At 49.0% G+C, this 22,169-nt stretch overlaps 1 non-coding gene and 5 pseudogenes across 1 annotated transcript; all 6 read left to right on the forward strand.

The window, feature by feature from the left end:
- Positions 1-1,022: 1,022 nt before the first annotated feature.
- LOC146994755 (U2 spliceosomal RNA) lies at positions 1,023-1,198 on the forward strand (annotated as a pseudogene).
- A 1,874-nt stretch (positions 1,199-3,072) lies between these two features.
- LOC146994756 (U2 spliceosomal RNA) lies at positions 3,073-3,237 on the forward strand (annotated as a pseudogene).
- A 5,445-nt stretch (positions 3,238-8,682) lies between these two features.
- LOC146994757 (U2 spliceosomal RNA) lies at positions 8,683-8,864 on the forward strand (annotated as a pseudogene).
- A 1,910-nt stretch (positions 8,865-10,774) lies between these two features.
- On the forward strand, positions 10,775-10,924 carry LOC146994758 (U2 spliceosomal RNA; annotated as a pseudogene).
- A 4,449-nt stretch (positions 10,925-15,373) lies between these two features.
- LOC146994759 (U2 spliceosomal RNA) lies at positions 15,374-15,565 on the forward strand. Its single transcript, XR_015044308.1, has one exon. It is a non-coding gene; the product is annotated as a U2 spliceosomal RNA (small nuclear RNA).
- Positions 15,566-17,474: 1,909 nt separating this feature from the next.
- On the forward strand, positions 17,475-17,624 carry LOC118180144 (U2 spliceosomal RNA; annotated as a pseudogene).
- The last annotated feature ends 4,545 nt before the right edge of the window (positions 17,625-22,169 follow it).

The following is a 22,169-nucleotide window of genomic DNA, read 5'->3' on the forward strand; positions in this document are numbered from 1 at the left end:
ACTATCGATGCTGGTGGGTCTCCCTCCATTTCCTGTGGTCCTAACACCATCTTCCCGAGCCAGAAGCACACCATCTTCCGGGCTTTCCGGACCCTAAGACGGGCTACCCGTATTAGTGACCTGTCCCTCCTCCCGAACCAGGGAAAGGCCATGGAATGTGTTGCCGTCTCGCGCTCGAGCTCGCACTTCTTCAGAGAGGGGTCCTTCACGCGCTTCGCGGACTGGAGATTTGTTCACCGTGCCAGGCTGAACCTGTTACCTCTCAATGCCTGCAAGCCCTGGGACCGTTCACGCCGTGGATGTCGCCGTTGCAATTTCAGTGAAGAAACGCTCCCACATGTCCTCAACCACTGTATGCGTTATTCTTCCATCTTCCAGCGGCGTCACAATGCTGTGGTTGAACGGCTGAAGAAGGCCGCGAGTGGGCGCTGGGATGTGCTCTTCTGCAACCAAGTCTTCCCTGGTACTTCTCTCCGCCCCGATCTGGTTCTTCGCAAAGGCTCCTCCGCTCTGGTAATCGACGTCACCATCCCGTTCGAGAATAGGCTTGCTGCTTTTTCTTCCGCCAGAGAGGAGAAGATTTCCAAGTACCGTCCGGTTGCTGAGCTTCTCAGGAAAGACTACACCGATGATCAGATTCATCCGATCATCATTGGTTCTCTCGGCTCTTGGGACGACAAGAACGATAGAGTGCTACGCAGGCTGTGCAGCAACAAATAGGGAAACCTTTTGAAGAAACTCGCAGTTAGCGAAACTATTAAATTTTCTAGGGACGTGTATGTTGAGCACCTCACTGGGGTAAAACAGTCCTAATTAGGCACTGTTGGACTCAGTGACAGCTTGTCAGGATGCGGTCATGGGACAACTCTTGTATAAAGGACTTTCACAGTTATGCAAATTTTGTAAATATTGTAAATATGTACATATCTCTCACAACAAATAAATATGAAACCTAAAATCGCACTGTGTGCGTTGTTGGTATAGCATGCCATGGTCTTACCAACACTATGTAAAATGGCAAGAAACATTTGTTAATAAAAATTATTTGTTCTTATCAGCTTAATATCTGATACGACGTCGACATGACGTCAAGATATTAAACTAATTTTTGCAGATAGGCTTGTGGTTAGGAATTTATTCCGCCCTCGCCACGGGTTGGCCTGCTATGGCACTACTTGCAGGATACGGCCCACAATATATCCAAAAAGCAGAAACTTCACTCACCCACTGCATCCTCAGGAAAACGTCCTTTTAAAATGGCCCCTTCAAATTTCAGAAAACCGAAGGTCTGACAACATCATACCTTTGTACGAGTGTGCGGCGACCTGCCTTTTTTTTAACTTGCTATTGCTCAGGCCCCTCGTTCTTTTCCTCGGAATGGGAACATTCTGGAGCCTCGGGTTTAACCCTCGTTCTTTTCAGTGTCAAGTTCTGGTTTCTGTAAATACGAAGTTTTATTCGTATTTACAGAAATCCCATAAAATCCACATTTTTTTCCCCGTACTGTTAACAACTTACTCATTCTGTCTGACTGATTGAAGGAAGATCGGCCTCGAAATATCACTCAAATTTCATTTGCAGTAACATTTTTGTCTCATTTCATGTAAGTTTGAGAGAATTCCTATTCACATTTGCCAGATCTTTCCCACTACAGCGCGCGTATACACATTAAAAGGGTGTAAAATGTTTGTAGGCACACTGCAGCAGCAAAGATTTTTCTGTCTGTTTCCTAATGTTTTGTTTGTTTTGTTTGTCTCTGTATGATTTCTAAACGCCAGCTAATTGTAATGGTCTACAATTATTGTTAAGGATTGTTGTATTTATGTTTTTCTTCATTCATTCATTTATTTTGTTGGCACATTAATATTAACAAACGGGAAAATGCCAATAGATGGCTGCACTATGCAGGAAGCAGTTTATTCTGAGTTTTGAGATGGCTTGCCCGCCACTAGTGTGGAAGTGTAGAATACAAAGTAATCATTAATTGTAAATTAAGAAGTACTGTTTTATTGTAGATATTACAAATTAATTTGTAAAGTGTTTTTTGTAATTTTTCTGTTTGTTTAATTGTTTTAAGTTCCTAATATTTCACTCTGTGTTTTCAAGTGCAACGTTTGAACTGAAGAGAGAGAGAGAGTATCTCTGAGTTGGAAACCATGTGCTGGACTGTGCATGTCGAGTTTGTGTCAATCAAACTCTGGCATTATGTAATGCAGTTTTGGCTGATAAATTTTACTGTCTCAATATTTGTTTAATCACAAAAAATAATTTCTTCCCAAGCATGGGCATTCGATAACTCCAGGAATATTTATTTATTTATTTTTCGTTTTGCTATTTTTATTGCCTTTGTAATTACATTTGTTTTATATTCACCTGCAGTGAAGAATGAGATTTTTCGGAGGAGGAAGCTACTCCAGAGAAATGAACACTTTCATGAATATTTCATTGTCCTCTTTTCCCATCTGAAAAAAAATTGAGAAAATACGAGAATATTATGTTGCATGGTGCATAAGCTTATAAAAGCTGGAGGAAAACACCGGAATTCAGTTGTTTACTTACTGCTGTTATTGACTGTAGCGATTTTGCGTTGAGATCGGATTAACTTTTTCTACTTTGAATTTTGTTCCGGCCAACGTTTCCGTAAAACGTCCAATATAACTACTGTAAGTTATTGCGATATTGTAGAAATATCTGTGAGGATATTTCAGCATTGTGCTTCATTTGCTGTAGTAAGAATAAAATTTGCAATTGAATCTTGAATGAAATGAACTTTTGACGTCCTTGGCTTTTTAAAACTAGCCCCGCCCGAGGAGGAGGGGACTGACGCCTCCAGAATGGGAACATTAGAAAGGACCGCAAAATGATCCACTTGACTAGACAGAAGTTGGTCATCCTTGTACACCTCTTTTTTTGTAACACAGGAGGAGGATGAAATAACGACATATCATAAAAACCCCCCAAGCAGCACTCGCTAACCTGAGTCTTCTGCACCCCCTTCTCCCCTGCACGAATGCTCAGGACTTTTGAAATATGAAAAATTGAAAGTGAATTCATCACGCCACAGAATTCTGCATCGCTTCTCGGCCTTTTGGCTAAGATCAAAGTGTAGTATCTGTTCTTATCAGCTTAATCTGACGTTTTATTTTGTTTTTATTTTTTAGATGTGCAGACCATGCTGATGGAGTAGTTTACTCGTCTGGTGGACGGAGCTGAAAGCGGAGCCGAGGTGGACCCTACGTAATTTTTGCTTTCTTTCTCTCTCTCTCTCTCTCTCCCCTGTCATTGACGCTTGATGGTTCGAACACGTTCTTTACTTGCGTTTAATGGGGCCCTTTCACCTGTGAGCGTGCAGGTTGCCTGTGAGCGAGCAGGTTCTTTCCCGTCTACACTGAATATACTGCTTGCAGTATATTACGGTGCTGGGCGGTGCCTAACTTTCTCTTCACCTTTATTACTGCTTCGGCTGTTTTGCAGTCGTTTCTAGTGAGAAATGGTTTCTTTTCTATCTCTTCTCGCTTTTCATTTCAGAAATACTCCGTTTACGGTGTGTTTCCTGTTTTGATAAGCCCTCAAATTTCCTTTCCGCTACCTCACTCTTTTGGGTGGGCGTGGCTTCTTCTTTGCTCTTTCCTTCCTTTTCTTTTTGCTCTTTCCCTTCTTTTTTTCTTTCCTCATCTTTTTTTTTCCTATTTCTCGTTGTTATTTTCCTTTCCCCTTCCTCCTCTTTTTTTTTCCACCAAAGCTCCAATCGAAGCTCCTCCCACTGCCTCGCTTTGATCTTGCCTCTTCAGCTGAAATTTGCCTCTGTTTTTGTTTGCTTTGCCTTTGCTTGCCTTTTAGCTCTGAAATCCAGCGATGCCATTACCTTCGTCTACACCGTGCCTGCCACTTCCTGAAAGACCGCCACGGATTCCCTCCCCTACGACTCCAGGACTTCCTGAGATGCCATCCACTTTTCAGCTAGCGCCAACTGCCTCACCTCTCCGGGACTCTACACCACGGCCCGTGGCCTCTCTCCTGGCTGCCTCTCCTTCTCCTGTTGGACCACTGTCTACGTCGGGTACCTCTCCTGCTGCTAGTTCGTCTGCCCGGCCTTTACCTGCTCGTCATGTTGCTGCTGTGGTTACACCTCTTGGTCCTCCGCTACTAAGGAATGGTCACATGAGACAACTCCTGGCACGGATTACCGCCAAGTCGCCTCCACCCGTTCGCTCCTCTCCTGATGGACTGCCTTCTGGTTCGCCTCCTGCCTCCACCATCGATGTGTCTCCTGGCCAGAGTTCTTCCCGCGCCTGCTTGAAGGACGACAGAGATCCCTCTGACAAGCGTCGACGCTTCTCGTCGTTCCCTTGCTATGTCTGTGGGCACATCTTTTCCAAAAGGAAGCGCCTCCAGAAACATGCGCTGACACACGGCTCTTCGTCTGACAGTCCTCGACGTGTGAATGCTGATCACACACAGGACCTACCACCTGACCCACCTGCTGAATCTCCGGTATGCCACCATACTCGTGCTCGCATCGCTGCCGGCCATGCCTGTGCTTCGATATCTGCTCCGCCGACTACACCTGGAAGAACGTATGCCGAGATTCTTGCTGATTCGTCGAATCCTTTGCCTGTGCCGTCTCCGCTCCAGTCCAGACCTGTAAGTCCTCTGCCATCGGATGTCTCTCCTGCTCTGCTGCCTGCCACCACCATGTGTTCGCCGAGGAGCGACTCTGTTAAGCCTAGTCATGTGCCCCAGTCTCTCTCTGGCCAGCATCCCGCTGCTGCACCGTCCCTGGACTCCTCTGTTTCCACCGATGATGTACCTGCTGCCGCCAGATGTTCTGCCCTCCCTTACTGACGTGCCGATGATCACCGAGAGACCTGCGGATGTTCCTCATTCTGCTGTCTTCCCTGAGACCACGTGCCGCAAGGACCGGACTGTCCACCTGGTATTCCCTGTCTCGGACACGCTGCATTGCACTGAGACCAGCTGCATCCGGACGTTCCATGCACGGCAGTGGTCCCAACTACGCCACTCACTCTGCCGCCACCTACACTACTCTCATGGAGTGGATGTCTCTAGCACTACTAATTGGTGCGCTCACTGTCGGCAGTCCATCGCTACGAAGGTATCTGCACACTCCTGCTTTCGGGACCACCCTGTCATCATCACATCTGGCATCGCTCACCGCTGGATGTGCACTACCTGTGATTTCTCCTGCCAGACCAGAGGTGGCTTCCTGAACCACCAGGCCCGTCACCGTCGGGAGCGCCAGCGCCAGGCCCCTGCTCAGGTCCAACCTCCGGAGCGTACTACCTCTTCACGTCGACGCCGTCGCCCACAGACGTCGCCTGCTGTCAGCGTGCCTCCAGAACCTGCTTTGCCGATTCTGCCTCATCCGTCTGCTACGCCACCTGATGCCGCTCGTGTCCCCAGTGCTTCTCCTGCCTCGGGTAACCCTGCTGCCTCTTGCCGCCCACCGGATGACATCGCCGCTGTTCCTTCGTCTGCTGCTAGTTCCTCTCCGCCTGGATCTTCACCTCCAGTGTCGCTGCCTCTCAACATCAGCCCTGCAGTTGACATTGCTGCCGACTCTGACGACGAGCTTCCGCCTGAGGACCCCACCACTGCTGACGTTCCTGCTGAGGATAACTTCCCTCTACTCTCCTTCCGACCTCGTCTGCTCTCCATCCTCAATCACGGTCCTTCGCCTAACTGGAGGGAATTTGAAGAGCTGCTTGAAGAAATCTCCTCCTTTGCGCATGAGTTCCTCAAGCTCCCTCCTCGTACATCTGGGTCTGCCCGCCGCCCTCCGCGTCCTGCTCCATCAGATCCGAAGTCGCTGCAACGCCTCTACCGCAGAAACAGAAGAAAAGCTCTTCGTGTCATCACTGCTGGTGACTCCCCTTCCTCTCCCTTTGATGCTGAGTCTGTGTATAACTTCTTCTCCGCTCCGCCTCCTCTCGCCAACATTGACACCTCCATCTATGATGCCTCTGTACGCCCCGAGTTCGAAGTGGACTGCTCACAGTTCTCTCCTGCGGAAGTGTGCAATCGTCTGCGTGCTGCTGAGAACTCGGCACCCGGCCCTGACCGCCTGACCTATCATCACTGGCGGACCCTTGATCCAGAAGGTAAAGTTCTGACGGTCATCTTCAACACCTGCTTAAAGGCCCGACGTGTCCCGGACGCCTGGAAGAACACCTCGTCGATCTTGATTCATAAGAAGGGAGACCAGCAAGAGATCACCAACTGGAGGCCCATTGCCCTCAGCTCGACGATCGCCAAGCTCTTCTCTGGATTCCTTGCGCGCAGGCTCACTGAGTGGATCCTGGAGTTTAACATCCTATCTCCCTCACAGAAAGGCTTCCTCCCCTACGACGGGGTGTTCGAGCACAACTTTGCTCTTGAAGAGCGTATTAGATCTGCTAAGAGCAAGAAGGCGGATGTCTGCATCGCCTCGCTGGACCTGTCCAATGCTTTTGGCTCGGTCCCGCATTGCGCCATCCTCGCCGCCCTCCGAGCTTGTGGTGCTGGTCAAGCTCTGGTTGACATTGTTCGCTCCTTTTACTCCGACTCCGTCACTGAGTTCCTCTGCCCAGATGGCCCCTCTGCCCCTGTTGCCATCACAAGTGGTGTCAGGCAAGGGTGTCCGCTGAGTGGACTGCTTTTCAACATTGCCTTGGACCCAATTATACGTGCCATCCAGTCATCTTCCGTCTCTCACAACATCTTGGCCTACGCGGATGACCTGCTGCTCCTCGCCGACTCCCCTGCCTTGCTTCAGGAGCACATTGACAAAGTTGTGGACCTTGCGAGCAAGATCTCTCTGACCTTCAACCCACTTAAGTGCTTCTCCTTGCACATCTCTGGACGACAGCCCGTGGGCACGCGCGCCTCCTCCTTCAAGATTGGAGACACGCCATTTCGTCACCTTTTGGACGGAGACCATGGGCTTTTTCTCGGAAAACCCATTGGATTCCAGCTTCCACCGGACAACAATGCTCTCCATGGGTACTTGCGAACTTCCAACGCCATCCTGACTTCAAAGTTAGCTCCTTGGCAGCGGATTGATGCACTCAAGTCCTTCTTCTTCCCAGCACTCATGTTTGACATGAGGACCCGCCGTCTTCGTAAAGGTGACTGGGCTCGTATTGACGACTTTGCACGCCCCCTACTGAAGGAGACCCTTAACATCCCTCCTGAAGCTGCAAATGAGTACCTGTACGGGGCCTCATCTGCTGCATGTCTTGGGATCCCGCTGGCCAAGGAAGACTCCGACATCGCCCGCGTGGACGGCGTGTTCAAGCTTCTATCCTCACGTGACCAGGGTGTCAAAGCCCTCGCATGGGATGACTTCAGCCGGTTCCTCGCTGCTAGGATTCGCCACGTGCCCTCTACTGAAGAGATGGCTGCCTTCCTGTCTGCCTCGGACTCAGGCCCGTTTCATGGCACCTGCAACACCTCGTCTTCTGCCTGGTCTGCCGCCCGTGCTGCCTCACGCCGCCTTGGTGTTCGCTGGACCATTGACAGTGACCACTCCATCTCCCTCTGCCTCAATGATTGTGTTCTTGGCCCATCTAAGAGGCACCTGGTTTTCCACACACTGAGAAATGCTCTCAGAGCTGATCGTGCATCCAAGCTCAGTGCCTATCCCAATCAAGGGAAGGCTATTGAGTGTGCTGCGGCGTCGAAGGCCAGCTGTCACTTCTTCCGTGAGGGGACTTTCACAAGGTTTGCGGACTGGAGGTTTATCCACCGGGCCAGACTCAACCTTGTCCCGCTCAATGCCGCTAGACGAAGATTCCGAGGACAACGCGGATGCCGCCGCTGCAACCATCCTGCCGAGACCCTTCCACATGTCGTGTGCCACTGCATGCGGTACAGTCGTCTGTTCCAGCAGAGGCACAATGCCATTGTGGAAAGGATCAAGAAAGCTGCACGAGGACGCTGGACTATTGCCAGTGAAAACCAGAACCCCGCTGACCTTCCCCTCCGTCCCGACCTTGTCCTTACACGTGATGATTCTGCACTTATCATCGATGTGACAGTGGCCTTTGACAATAGGCTCCAGGCCTTTGACAGTGCTCGACGGGAAAAGGAATTGAAGTACACACCGACTGCCGAGGTTCTCCGTCAGCGGTACAGCTAAGTTAGAGTTGAAGCAGTCGTGGCCGGAGCCCTGGGTGCCTGGGACACTAAAAATGACCGTGTGATGCGCCGCCTCTGCTCGGACAAATATACCAAGACGTTAAGGAAACTTGTGGTCAGTGACACCATTCGCGCGTCCCGCGACATTTACGTGGAGCACCTCACTGGTGAGCGACAAGTTCCATGGCAATACCGGCAAAATCCGCGACAGCACACAACCGAAGCTCCGCTCTGATCACTCCCAGATGTAGCCGTGACTTCCCTACAGTCAGTCCTCCCACGTGATTAGTCTAATCCCAGTGACTCTCTATGCCATCAACGACATAATCCAGTGACTCTCTATGCCTGAGACGACATATACCTTTGACTAGCTGATGTATGGCAATGTACTATTTCACACGTTATGTATATACCTGTAAATATTCCTTTGTCCATCAAAAATTTCATAAACTCATTTGTAAATAAAATGTAGAAGAAAAAACCGCACTGCGTGCGTTATTGGGTTACTTGTGCTGGTGACTTCAATATCTCTGTAAATAGCACATATCATTTCCTGAATAAAACGTTTTACTCTGTTCTTATCAGCTTAATATCTGATACGACGTCGACATGACGTCAAGATATTAAACTAATTTTTGCAGATAGGCTTGTGGTTAGGAATTTATTCCGCCCTCGCCACGGGTTGGCCTGCTATGGCACTACTTGCAGGATACGGCCCACAATATATCCAAAAAGCAGAAACTTCACTCACCCACTGCATCCTCAGGAAAACGTCCTTTTAAAATGGCCCCTTCAAATTTCAGAAAACCGAAGGTCTGACAACATCATACCTTTGTACGAGTGTGCGGCGACCTGCCTTTTTTTAACTTGCTATTGCTCGGGCCCCTCGTTCTTTTCCTCGGAATGGGAACATTCTGGAGCCTCGGGTTTAACCCTCGTTCTTTTCAGTGTCAAGTTCTGGTTTCTGTAAATACGAAGTTTTATTCGTATTTACAGAAATCCCATAAAATCCACATTTTTTTCCCGTACTGTTAACAACTTACTCATTCTGTCTGACTGATTGAAGGAAGATCGGCCTCGAAATATCACTCAAATTTCATTTGCAGTAACATTTTTGTCTCATTTCATGTAAGTTTGAGAGAATTCCTATTCACATTTGCCAGATCTTTCCCACTACAGCGCGCGTATACGCATTGCTTCTTTCAACACACGAGCCTTTTTATTGTAAATAACTCTCAAAAGGGTGTAAAATGTTTGTAGGCACACTGCAGCAACAAAGATTTTTCTGTCTGTTTCCTAATGTTTTGTTTGTTTTGTTTGTCTCTGTATGATTTCTAAACGCCAGCTAATTGTAATGGTCTACAATTATTGTTAAGGATTGTTGTATTTATGTTTTTATTCATTCATTCATTTATTTTGTTGGCACATTAATATTAACAAACGGGAAAATGCCAATAGATGGCTGCACTATGCAGGAAGCAGTTTATTCTGAGTTTTGAGATGGCTTGCCCGCCACTAGTGTGGAAGTGTAGAATACAAAGTAATCATTAATTGTAAATTAAAAAGTACTGTTTTATTGTACATATTACAAATTAATTTGTAAAGTGTTTTTTGTAATTTTTCTGTTTGTTTAATTAAGTTCCTAATATTTCACTCTGTGTTTTCAAGTGCAACGTTTGAACTGAAGAGAGAGAGAGAGTATCTCTGAGTTGGAAACCATGTGCTGGACTGTGCATGTCGAGTTTGTGTCAATCAAACTCTGGTATTATGTAATGCAGTTTTGGCTGATAAATTTTACTGTCTCAATATTTGTTTAATCACAAAAAATAATTTCTTCCCAAGCATGGGCATTCGATAACTCCAGGAATATTTATTTATTTATTTTTCGTTTTGCTATTTTTATTGCCTTTGTAATTACATTTGTTTTATATTCACCTGCAGTGAAGAATGAGATTTTTCGGAGGAGGAAGCTACTCCAGAGAAATGAACACTTTCATGAATATTTCATTGTCCTCTTTTCCCATCTGAAAAAAAATTGAGAAAATACGAGAATATTATGTTGCATGGTGCATAAGCTTATAAAAGCTGGAGGAAAACACCGGAATTCAGTTGTTTACTTACTGCTGTTATTGACTGTATCGATTTCGCGTTGAGATCGGATTAACTTTTTCTACTTTGAATTTTGTTCCGGCCAACGTTTCCGTAAAACGTCCAATATAACTACTGTAAGTTATTGCGATATTGTAGAAATATCTGTGAGGATATTTCAGCATTGTGGTTCATTTGCTGTAGTAAGAATAAAATTTGCAATTGAATCTTGAATGAAATGAACTTTTGACGTCCTTGGCTTTTTAAAACTAGCCCCGCCCAAGGAGGAGGGGACTGACGCCTCCAGAATGGGAACATTAGAAAGGACCGCAAAATGATCCACTTGACTAGACAGAAATTGGTCATCCTTGTACACCTCTTTTTTTGTAACACAGGAGGAGGATGAAATAACGACATATCATAAAAACCCCCCAAGCAGCACTCGCTAACCTGAGTCTTCTGCACCCCCTTCTCCCTCTGCACGAATGCTCAGGACTTTTGAAATATGAAAAATTGAAAGTGAATTCATCACGCCAGAGAATTCTGCATCGCTTCTCGGCCTTTTGGCTAAGATCAAAGTGTAGTAAATCGGTCGAGTTGCCGATACTTTTTCATCTTTTTTGGTCACTTCTTACTGTTTTTACAGTTAGACTGGTGGCTAAAGATGTTTCCTGTTTCTAGGCCTCGCCCACCGCCGAGGCCCCGCCCACCGCCTGGAGTTCGGAGCCCTGGAAGACGCTCACCGCCTCCTGAAGCCAGTTTTGGAGTCCTGGATGCCGGAGCAGGTTCCCATACGGTGCATGGAGTCCCTGGAGACGTTCCTGTTGTAGCTGTTGACCGTGGAGTGCCTGCCGTTCCCGCTGGAGGTCCTGTTGCTGGATCCATTGGAACCTGTTCCCGTGCTGTTCATGGAGTCCCTGGAGCAGCTGTTGACAATGGAGTGCCCGCCGTTCCCGCTGGAGCTATCCCTGGATCCAATGGAGTCGTCCCTCTTGCTCCGGGATCAGCCGCTGATGCTTCCCAAGCCATCCCTGGATCTATTGGAGCCTCTCCTGGTGCGCCTGATGCAGAAGCTGAGGCCCCCGGATTGTCTGAGGCCATTCCTGCCTACCCTGGAGCTTCTGAAGACATCCCTGTGACGGCCGGAGCCTTCCCAGTTGCATCTGTCCCTGGATTGATCCAATCCGTTCCGGCTACTTCCCAAGTCGCCGCTGCAGACCATGGATCCTCCGATGGAAACTCTTGTGTCGTCGCTGGAGACCCACCGAGAGTACCTTCACCAGAGATCTTCCCCGATATCACATGCCGGAATGAAGCGACGGTCCACCTTGTCTTCCCATTGACTGATACACTGGCTTGTACAGAATCCAGCTGCAATAGGACTTTTCATGCCAGGCAATGGTCAACGCTGCGACACTCCCTGTGTCGTCACCTGGAGTATGCCCATGGAATTGCGATTTCCACCAGAAAGAACTGGTGCGCCCACTGCCGATGTTCCGTTGCCACACGTGTGTCGAGACACCAGTGCTTCAGAGAGCTCCCCGTTATCCTGCCATCAGGGATCACTCATCGATGGAGGTGCAATATTTGCGACTTCTCTTGCCAGACGCGTGGGGGTTTTTTGAATCACCAAGCCCGCCATAGACGTGAAAGACAACGGCAGATGACTCCATCCGTCCCTCCTCCTGAACGCCCCCGACGAAGACGAGTGAGATGGACGACCCCTGCTCCGTTACCTCCTGATGCTTCGCTACAGTCTTCAATGAGGCCTCCTTCCATGCCTCCTCACCCTGATCCTGCAACGACCGCCAGTGGCCTTACTGTGGAAATTACGCTACCTAGAGATGATGCTCCCACGGCGGTAGTTTGCGACACGCCCTCTGCAGCTACCTTGTCTGATGGTCGTGCTAGGTCTACACCTCCGGAGGAAAGTGATCACCCTGTACGGCCTCACAGTGCTGGTTCTCCTACCACCTCGGTTGACTCTACCCCTGATGCCTCACAAGCACCACCGCCTGAGGACGCTGGTGATGATGGAGCCCTTGACTTCGCCGACGACGTTCCCGCCTTCTCCGCAGAGCCGCAAGATAGTTCGCCTTTGGACTGCTTCCACGAAAGACTAGATGCTCTCAGTGATGTGGATCCTAGCACCCTTTGGAATGATTTTCTTGCCCTGCTGGATGACATCTACAAGACAACTGCCGTTACCGTGCGACTGCCACCTGCATCTGATGCCCCGCCTAGTGGACGCAATGCACCTTCTTCCTGCAATGATCCCAAGTTTCTGCAAAAGCTCTACAGGAGAAATCGACGCAGAGCGGTCCGGTTACTGACAGAAGGCGAGTCTAATAAGTGCGCCATCAGCAGACAAGAACTACAGGACTATTTCATCGCCTCCCAGAGACGTTCACACATCGACATTTCACTCTTCACTGCAAGTGAGACTCCTCCTCCCTCCTTGGACCTTACACCATTCTCCGCCTCCGAAGTGGCGAGACGGCTATATGCTTTTGAGAACTCGGCCCCGGGACCGGATCGATTGACCTACAACCATTGGAAGTCAGTTGATCCGGAGTGTACGGTGCTTGCCAAGATCTTCAACGTCTGCTTACGGGCCAGACGGATTCCTGAGAACTGGAAAGCCACACGCACCTTGCTACTATACAAAAAAGGCGACCCTAGTGCTCCTGAGAACTGGAGACCCATCTGCCTAAGCACCACCATCGCCAAATTGTTTTGTGGTTGCCTTGCGCGGCGATTCACCGACTGGCTGATGTCCAACGAGATTCTCTCCACTTGCCAGAAGGGCTTCCTCCCGTTTGACGGCGTATTTGAGCATAACTACGTTGTCCAACAACGGATTCAGCTAGCAAGGACTTCCAAAACTGACATCTGCCTGGCTTCTCTGGATCTCAGTAATGCATTTTGATCCCTGCCTCATGAGGCCATCTTCGCTGCACTCGATACTGCGGGAGCTGGAACTGCATTCATCGACCTCATCCGGGACCTTTACACTAACTCCTCAACTTGCATCTTCACTCAAGAAGGCCTTACAGATCCTATCTTCTTTGAATGTGGAGTACGACAGGGATGCCCACTAAGTGGTCTACTTTTCAACCTGACGATTAACCCGATTCTACAAGTCATCCAAGCACAGAGTCCTACCCACCGTGTTCTAGCGTATGCGGATGACATTCTACTCCTGGCTTCATCACCGGAAGAATTGCAAATACAGCTTGACCTGGCGGTCACCCTCATCAAGAAACTCGGCCTCTCCCTAAATCCAAGGAAGTGTTTCGCCCTTCACTTGTCTGGACGCCAACCTGTTGAGACAAGAGACTCTACCTTCCACATCAATGGTGTACGGATCAAGACTCTTGGTGACGGAGAAGAAGGTGAATTCTTGGGCAAACCCGTCGGATTCCAACTTCCTCCGGATAACAACGCACTAAACACCTATCTCCAAAAATGTGACCAGCTGCTACGATCGAAGCTTGCGCCATGGCAGCGTCTCGATGCCCTTAAGGCCTTCGCCTTTCCTGCCATGAACTTAGACATGCGAATGGCTCGCTTGAAAAAGACAGACTGGGCCAAGATCGACGCTCACATTCGTCCCTTAATTAAAGAGACTCTAAATCTTCCACCTGAGGCCTCAAACGACTACATTTACGGTGATAACAAAGCTGCTTGCCTAGGCATTCCCCTAGCCGCCGAAAACCCTGATATTGCTAGGATAGACGGGGCCTTCAAGCTACTTACCTCTAGCGATCCTGCGATCCAACTCCTCGCCTGGGAAGATCTGAAGTGCCTCGTCTCGAGAAGGACGTCCATCACTGCCACGCCCCATGTGTTAGCTGCCTTTCTGTCTGGATCCGACGAAGACTTTCTCCGCACCACGTCCAATCCCATCTCTTCAGTTTGGACTGCTGCTAGAAGTGCATCACGTCGCCTGCATGTCACCTGGGAAATCGCCGACAACAACACCGTGTCACTCATCCACGAGGGTATTACTCTCCCACAAGGAAAACGCCACCTCATTTTCAAGACCCTCAGAACTACTCTCAAAAAGGCAAGGACCACCAAATTGCTTTCCTACCCAAATCAAGGAAAAGCGATGGAATGTGCAGCAGCAGCTAAGGCCAGTTCGCATTTCTTCAGTACTGGCTCATTCAATTTTACTGTCTCAATATTTGCCGACTGGCGCTTCGTACATCTTGCAAGGTTAAACCTTGTGCCTTTAAATGGTACGCGACGCACGAACAACGGCTCTAAAGGCTGCCGCCGGTGCAACAACAACTTGGAGACTCTTCCTCACGTCCTCTGCCACTGCATGAGGTACAGCCGCTCTTTTCAAGCCCGCCACAACGCAGTGGTAGAGAGGATCAAGAAGGCCGCAGCTGGGAGATGGGCAGTACTCACAGAGAACCAGATCCTACATGGACACGCCCTCCGACCGGATCTCATCCTTGTTCGAGACGACTCGTGCCTCGTTCTGGACGTCACGGTTCCATTTGATAATCGACGTGCCGCCTTCGACGCTGCAAGAAGGGAAAAGATTGAAAAATATCGCCCTCTTGTTAACACTCTTCGCCGGAACTACTCTGATGTCCGTGTCGACGCCATCATCGTTGGGGCATTAGGGTCTTGGGACCCGAGCAATGATCGAGTTGTGAACCGCCTCTGCTCCAGAAAGTACGCCTCCCTGATGCGCAAGTTGATCGTGAGCAATACCATCAGCTTTTCACGCGATATTTACGTAGAACACCTCACAAACGTTCCTCAGGTGCGCCAACAAAGACACGCCCCTACTGCGGAAGCTCAACGCCCGAATGATTCTGAACAACGTTCAAATCCAGTGCAGACTCCAGAAGGAAATGAATAGGTGGGCATTCAAGAGTGGACTTCTCCCCGACATTTGGACTATTTCATATGAGTTAAAAAGGAATCGCTTTTTAGGTGTAATTGAACTTTAAAAAGAACATTTGCTTTGCGGTTATCCAATTTTGTAGCAGTGTGATGCGAAGTACAGTTGTAATGTTTTGCGGGTGCATTGAATATGAAAATATCTTCTTATGTAAATATCGTGAAAAGAATATGTAAAATCACTATGTGAAAATGATGGTTGCTTCTGTATATACTTATGTAAATAGCTGTAAACATCCTCTAGACTCAATAAAAAGTTTTTCTGTTCTTATCAGCTTAATATCTGATACGACGTCGACATGACGTCAAGATATTAAACTAATTTTTGCAGATAGGCTTGTGGTTAGGAATTTATTCCGCCCTCGCCACGGGTTGGCCTGCTATGGCACTACTTGCAGGATACGGCCCACAATATATCCAAAAAGCAGAAACTTCACTCACCCACTGCATCCTCAGGAAAACGTCCTTTTAAAATGGCCCCCTTCAAATTTCAGAAAACCGAAGGTCTGACAACATCATACCTTTGTACGAGTGTGCGGCGACCTGCCTTTTTTTTAACTTGCTATTGCTCGGGCCCCTCGTTCTTTTCCTCGGAATGGGAACATTCTGGAGCCTCCGGTTTAACCCTCGTTCTTTTCAGTGTCAAGTTCTGGTTTCTGTAAATACGAAGTTTTATTCGTATTTACAGAAATCCCATAAAATCCACATTTTTTTCCCCGTACTGTTAACAACTTACTCATTCTGTCTGACTGATTGAAGGAAGATCGGCCTCGAAATATCACTCAAATTTCATTTGCAGTAACATTTTTGTCTCATTTCATGTAAGTTTGAGAGAATTCCTATTCACATTTGCCAGATCTTTCCCACTACAGCGCGCGTATACACATTGCTTCTTTCAACACACGAGCCTTTTTATTGTAAATAACTCTCAAAAGGGTGTAAAATGTTTGTAGGCACACTGCAGCAACAAAGATTTTTCTGTCTGTTTCCTAATGTTTTGTTTGTCTCTGTATGATTTCTAAACGCCAGCTAATTGTAATGGTCTACAATTATTGTTAAGGATTGTTGTATTTATGTTTTTATTCATTCATTCATTTATTTTGTTGGCACATTAATATTAACAAACGGGAAAATGCCAATAGATGGCTGCACTATGCAGGAAGCAGTTTATTCTGAGTTTTGAGATGGCTTGCCCGCCACTAGTGTGGAAGTGTAGAATACAAAGTAATCATTAATTGTAAATTAAAAAGTACTGTTTTATTGTACATATTACAAATTAATTTGTAAAGTGTTTTTTGTAATTTTTCTGTTTGTTTAATTGTTTTAAGTTCCTAATATTTCACTCTGTGTTTTCAAGTGCAACGTTTGAACTGAAGAGAGAGAGAGAGTATCTCTGAGTTGGAAACCATGTGCTGGACTGTGCATGTCGAGTTTGTGTCAATCAAACTCTGGCATTATGTAATGCAGTTTTGGCTGATAAATTTTACTGTCTCAATATTTGTTTAATCACAAAAAATAATTTCTTCCCAAGCATGGGCATTCGATAACTCCAGGAATATTTATTTATTTATTTTTCGTTTTGCTATTTTTATTGCCTTTGTAATTACATTTGTTTTATATTCACCTGCAGTGAAGAATGAGATTTTTCGGAGGAGGAAGCTACTCCAGAGAAATGAACACTTTCATGAATATTTCATTGTCCTCTTTTCCCATCTGAAAAAAAATTGAGAAAATACGAGAATATTATGTTGCATGGTGCATAAGCTTATAAAAGCTGGAGGAAAACACCGGAATTCAGTTGTTTACTTACTGCTGTTATTGACTGTAGCGATTTCGCGTTGAGATCGGATTAACTTTTTCTACTTTGAATTTTGTTCCGGCCAACGTTTCCGTAAAACGTCCAATATAACTACTGTAAGTTATTGCGATATTGTAGAAATATCTGTGAGGATATTTCAGCATTGTGGTTCATTTGCTGTAGTAAGAATAAAATTTGCAATTGAATCTTGAATGAAATGAACTTTTGACGTCCTTGGCTTTTTAAAACTAGCCCCGCCCAAGGAGGAGGGGACTGACGCCTCCAGAATGGGAACATTAGAAAGGACCGCAAAATGATCCACTTGACTAGACAGAAATTGGTCATCCTTGTACACCTCTTTTTTTGTAACACAGGAGGAGGATGAAATAACGACATATCATAAAAACCCCCCAAGCAGCACTCGCTAACCTGAGTCTTCTGCACCCCCTTCTCCCCCTGCACGAATGCTCAGGACTTTTGAAATATGAAAAATTCAAAGTGAATTCATCACGCCAGAGGATTCTGCATCGCTTCTCGGCCTTTTGGCTAAGATCAAAGTGTAGTAAATCGGTCGAGTTGCCGATACTTTTTCATCTTTTTTGGTCACTTCTTACTGTTTTTACAGGTAGACTGGTGGCTAAAGATGTTTCCTGTTTCTAGGCCTCGCCCACCGCCGAGGCCCCGCCCACCGCCTGGAGTTCGGAGCCCTGGAAGACGCTCACCGCCTCCTGAAACCAGTTTTGGAGTCCTGGATGCCGGAGCAGGTTCCCATACGGTGCATGGAGTCCCTGGAGACGTTCCTGTTGTAGCTGTTGACCGTGGAGTGCCTGCCGTTCCCGCTGGAGGTCCTGTTGCCGGATCCATTCGAACCTGTTCCCGTGCTGTTCATGGAGTCCCTGGAGCAGCTGTTGACCATGGAGTGCCCGCCGTTCCCGCTGGAGCTATCCCTGGATCCAATGGAGTCGTCCCTCTTGCTCCGGGATCAGCCGCTGATGCTTCCCAAGCCATCCCTGGATCTATTGGAGCCTCTCCTGGTGCGCCTGATGCAGAAGCTGAGGCCCCCGGATTGTCTGAGGCCATTCCTGCCTACCCTGGAGCTTCTGAAGACATCCCTGTGACGGCCGGAGCCTTCCCGGTTGCATCTGTCCCTGGATTGATCCAATCCGTTCCGGCTACTTCCCAAGTCGCCGCTGCAGACCATGGATCCTCCGATGGAAACTCTTGTGTCGTCGCTGGATCTGCCGGAGCTATTCCTGCCCTTGGAGCGAGTGCCTCTCCCGAAATTGCCACTGGAGGTTCCAGAGCTGTTCCTGCATCTTCTAGTGCCGCTGCTCATCCTGGAGTCGCCGCTGTGGTCCCTAGTGCCACGCCTTGCCTGCCCGGAGCCGGCTCTTCTGCCAGGAGTGTGCCCACCTACTACTACGGGAGTATCGCCACTAGTGAAGCAACGCCCACCGGGTCGTCCTCCTTGCCCAGACACGTGCCAGCTTTCGTTACACCCTCTGGACCGCCCCTTTCCAAAGGTGGACACTTACGCCAACTGTTGGATAGAATTCAAGCCAAGACTTCTGGCTGCACACGGCTCCTACCTGTGGTCACTTGTCAACCTAGTGAACGAAGGACACCAGAGGGTTCATCACTCGCCGAGTCTGCTCACACGTCCTCCTCTGCCAAGGACACGCCCACCACACCCCAGTCTACATTCGCATGCTACGTCTGCTGATTGGAGTGTACGAGCAGAAAGGGCCTCAGAAGTCATACAAGGACGCACGTGCAGGAGAAAGACAGTCAGCTCCACCCACCTCCTGACAGAAGGGTAGCTGCGAGCATTCCTGGGTCATTGATCTCGCCCGTATGTCATCATACACGGGCTCGGACGGCGGCTGGTCATGCCTGCTCATCGAACACACTCACGATCTCACCCCCACGCACTTACGCTGAAGCTCTTTCTTCGCCATCCATGAGAGTGAGTTCTGCTCATCCTGCTTCAACCGGTCCTCTCTGCGCAGTGATCACCTCCCCCGCGGGGACGGAGTCTCTGACGTCCAACGTACCTGCTAAATCCAAGGTGTTTCCTGCGGAGAACACAAGGAACTTGCTGCCACCTTCGGAGACGTCAATCCCGTCGACACCATACTCCACCCTCCCGGCCAGGAATTCTACTCCCACCGTCATACCTGGACCAAAGACTAATGCTTCCACACCTCAACTGGCGTCTGCCGTCACCTCCCCGGATTGTGGTCGCTCCTGCCTGAATAAGAAACAGCTGCGGTCCCATCGTCACCTCCGTCACAGACAGGCTCCGCCTCCCACCTCTCCTGGAGACGATGACTTTACCTCCTCAACTCCTGAGACACTGACTGACGCCGCTTCTTCACCGCCCGCTGCTCCTGCACCAGGCCCCGTCCACACGGACTGCACTGCCTCTGGCTCAACAGACGCTGCTCCTCAACCTGCTTTAACTGCCACTGTCCCGGTGACCACTTCGCCTAGTAAAGACCTACCTGGTGAATCCGATGTCGCACCTCAAGTACCCTGCCAGACACGCTTGGATACTACCTCCAGCGCTGGAGACACGACTGATGCGGACGTCCTCATCCTATGCCTCACTCCCTCAGAAAGGACTGATCTGCTCTCTACTGAATTGCCCGCACCAGACAGCAATGTAATACGCTCACATGCTGCTACGACTTCTACTGAGCAAATTGCACCTGGCCCACGTCCTAGCAGGCCATTGCAGAACCTGTCAGTGAGGGAGCCTTTGCCTATGCCCACTCATGTGGAGAATCATGAGTCCTGCCCAGAGACATCCTGCCGACGTGACTCTATTGTCCATCTACTCTTCCCGATGCAAGACACACTCCACAGCACCGAAAGGGACTGCCATAGGACATTCCATTCGAAACGCTGGACCCAACTCCGCCACTCGCTCTGCAGACACCTCTTGTACACACATGGCATAGATGTTGGCAGCACTCGGAACTGGTGTGCACACTGCCTATTGCCCATCGCCGTTAAGGTCTCGACCCATCAATGCTTTAGAGACCGGCCCGTAGTCGTCGAATCGGGCATTCAACATCGTTGGAGATGTACCCAGTGCGACTTCTCATGCCAAACACGGGGTGGATTCCTTAACCACCAAGCACGCCACCGACGTGAACGGCAGCGCTTACTCCAGCCACCTCTAGTGACGCCTCTCCTTCCCTCCACCTCGGCAAGACGACAGGCACGGACTGCACGATTCCGTACATCTCGCCAAGATGATGCTAGAACTGATGGACCTTCCACTGCCTACCAATCGACAAGTGCAACAGACCCTAATACCTTGCCCTATCAAGAGGATGCCGCACCTCCAGGAACAGACATGAGGACTACCCCACAGGTTGATGCGCCTTTGACTGACAATCTGGGAACCAACCCTTCCTTTGAAGAACACTCCCCGGAGCCGTCCTTCCCGGATTCGCCTTCACCTACCGGTCCTACAGTTACACCCGACTCACCGGTTCCAGAAGCCGTATCGGATGATGCCGAGAGATCTCCACTGGGTGGTGTAGAAATACAAGTCACGTCCCCCCTTGAACACTTCGTAGAACGACTGGAAGAGTTTTCCGACCCGATGACCACTGAGGAGTGGGATGCCTTTTCCACGTTACTTGACGAGATCTTGATGGCCGCCGCGAGTGCAGTTCGTCTTCCTCCCGCTAGCGAGGATGTAACTGGAAACAACAACAATTCCGCCAAGATACGTGATGACCCAAAGTTGCTCCAGAAACTCTACCGTCGTAACCGACGCAGAGCGGTCCGACTGATTTGCGGGGATGATTCACAGAGATGCCCAATTGGAAGACAGGATATACAAGATCACTTTGCTGCTGCCCTATGCAACAACCGAGTTGACACCTCAGTGTACACCTCACCATCCCCTCTCCCCAGAGAACTTGACCTCTCTCCATTTTCTCCTGCAGAGATCGCAAGGAACTCTATTCAGCTGAAAACTCGGCACCCGGACACGATCGACTCTCATACAACCATTGGAAGGCCGTTGATCCGGACTGTACAGTACTCGCAGCCATCTTCAACATCTGCTTGAAAGCTAGGAAAGTCCCTGCAGCTTGGAAAGACTCTCGTACTATCCTGTTACCCAAAGGGGGTGACCCGCATAACATCAAAAACTGGCGTCCTATCTCGCTGAGTGTTACGATTGCCAAGCTGTTCTGTGGTTGCCTGGCACAACGGTTCACTTCTTGGCTCATCGACAACTGCATCCTCTCCCCGTCACAGAAGGGATTTCTACCCTTCGACGGGGTGTTTGAAAATAACTTCGTTGTTCAGCAGAGAATCCAGCTAGCACGGACCAGCCAATCTGACATCTGCCTGGCGTCATTGGACCTATCCAATGCCTTCGGATCCGTGCCCCACGATGCAATTTTTGCTGCGCTTCGAGCCTCTGGAGTTGGGAATCATTTCACCGAGCTGATACAGGAGCTGTACACGGATGCGTCCACACGCGTCTTCACAGAGGAAGGCCCCACGGATCCAATTCCAATTGACATCGGAGTACGTCAGGGTTGCCCCCTAAGTGGGCTGTTGTTCAACTTGACCATCAACCCGATACTTGTCGCAGTCCAAGGGCAAAGTCCTCTACACCGCATACTGGCGTATGCCGACGACCTACTGCTACTCGCGCCCTCCCCTGCGGAGCTGCAAGCACAACTCAATCTGACGCACAACCTGGTTGGAAAGCTTGGCCTCTACATCAACCCCAGAAAATGCTTCTCCCTACATATCTCCGGAGCTCGCCCAACGGGTGTCCGCCACTCTCAGTTCTCGATCGACGGCACTGCCATCAGGTGTCTTCGTGAGGGTGAAGGTGAGGAATTTTTGGGGAAACCAATTGGATTCAACCAACCACCGGACATCGAGGCACTCAATACTTACCTACAGAAATGCGAGATGATCCTGAATTCGCCACTTGCTCCCTGGCAGCGCATTGACGCGCTCAAATCCTTTGTGTTTCCATCAATGGATTTTGATATGAAGACGGCCCGGTTGAAGAAAACCGACTGGGCAAAGATTGACTCACATGTGCGCCCGCTACTAAAGAGGACTCTCAACCTACCTCCCGAGGCGGCAAATGAATATCTTTACGGCGCGAAGGAATCTGCATGCTTTGGTATCCCGCTGGCTGCCGAAAGCTCAGATATAGCAAGGATTGACAGCG

Source organism: Stegodyphus dumicola, chromosome 11 (assembly GCF_044657685.1).
Source record: "Stegodyphus dumicola isolate Sdum_Otavi_A_Nest chromosome 11, ASM4465768v1".
Lineage (NCBI taxonomy): Eukaryota > Metazoa > Arthropoda > Arachnida > Araneae > Eresidae > Stegodyphus > Stegodyphus dumicola.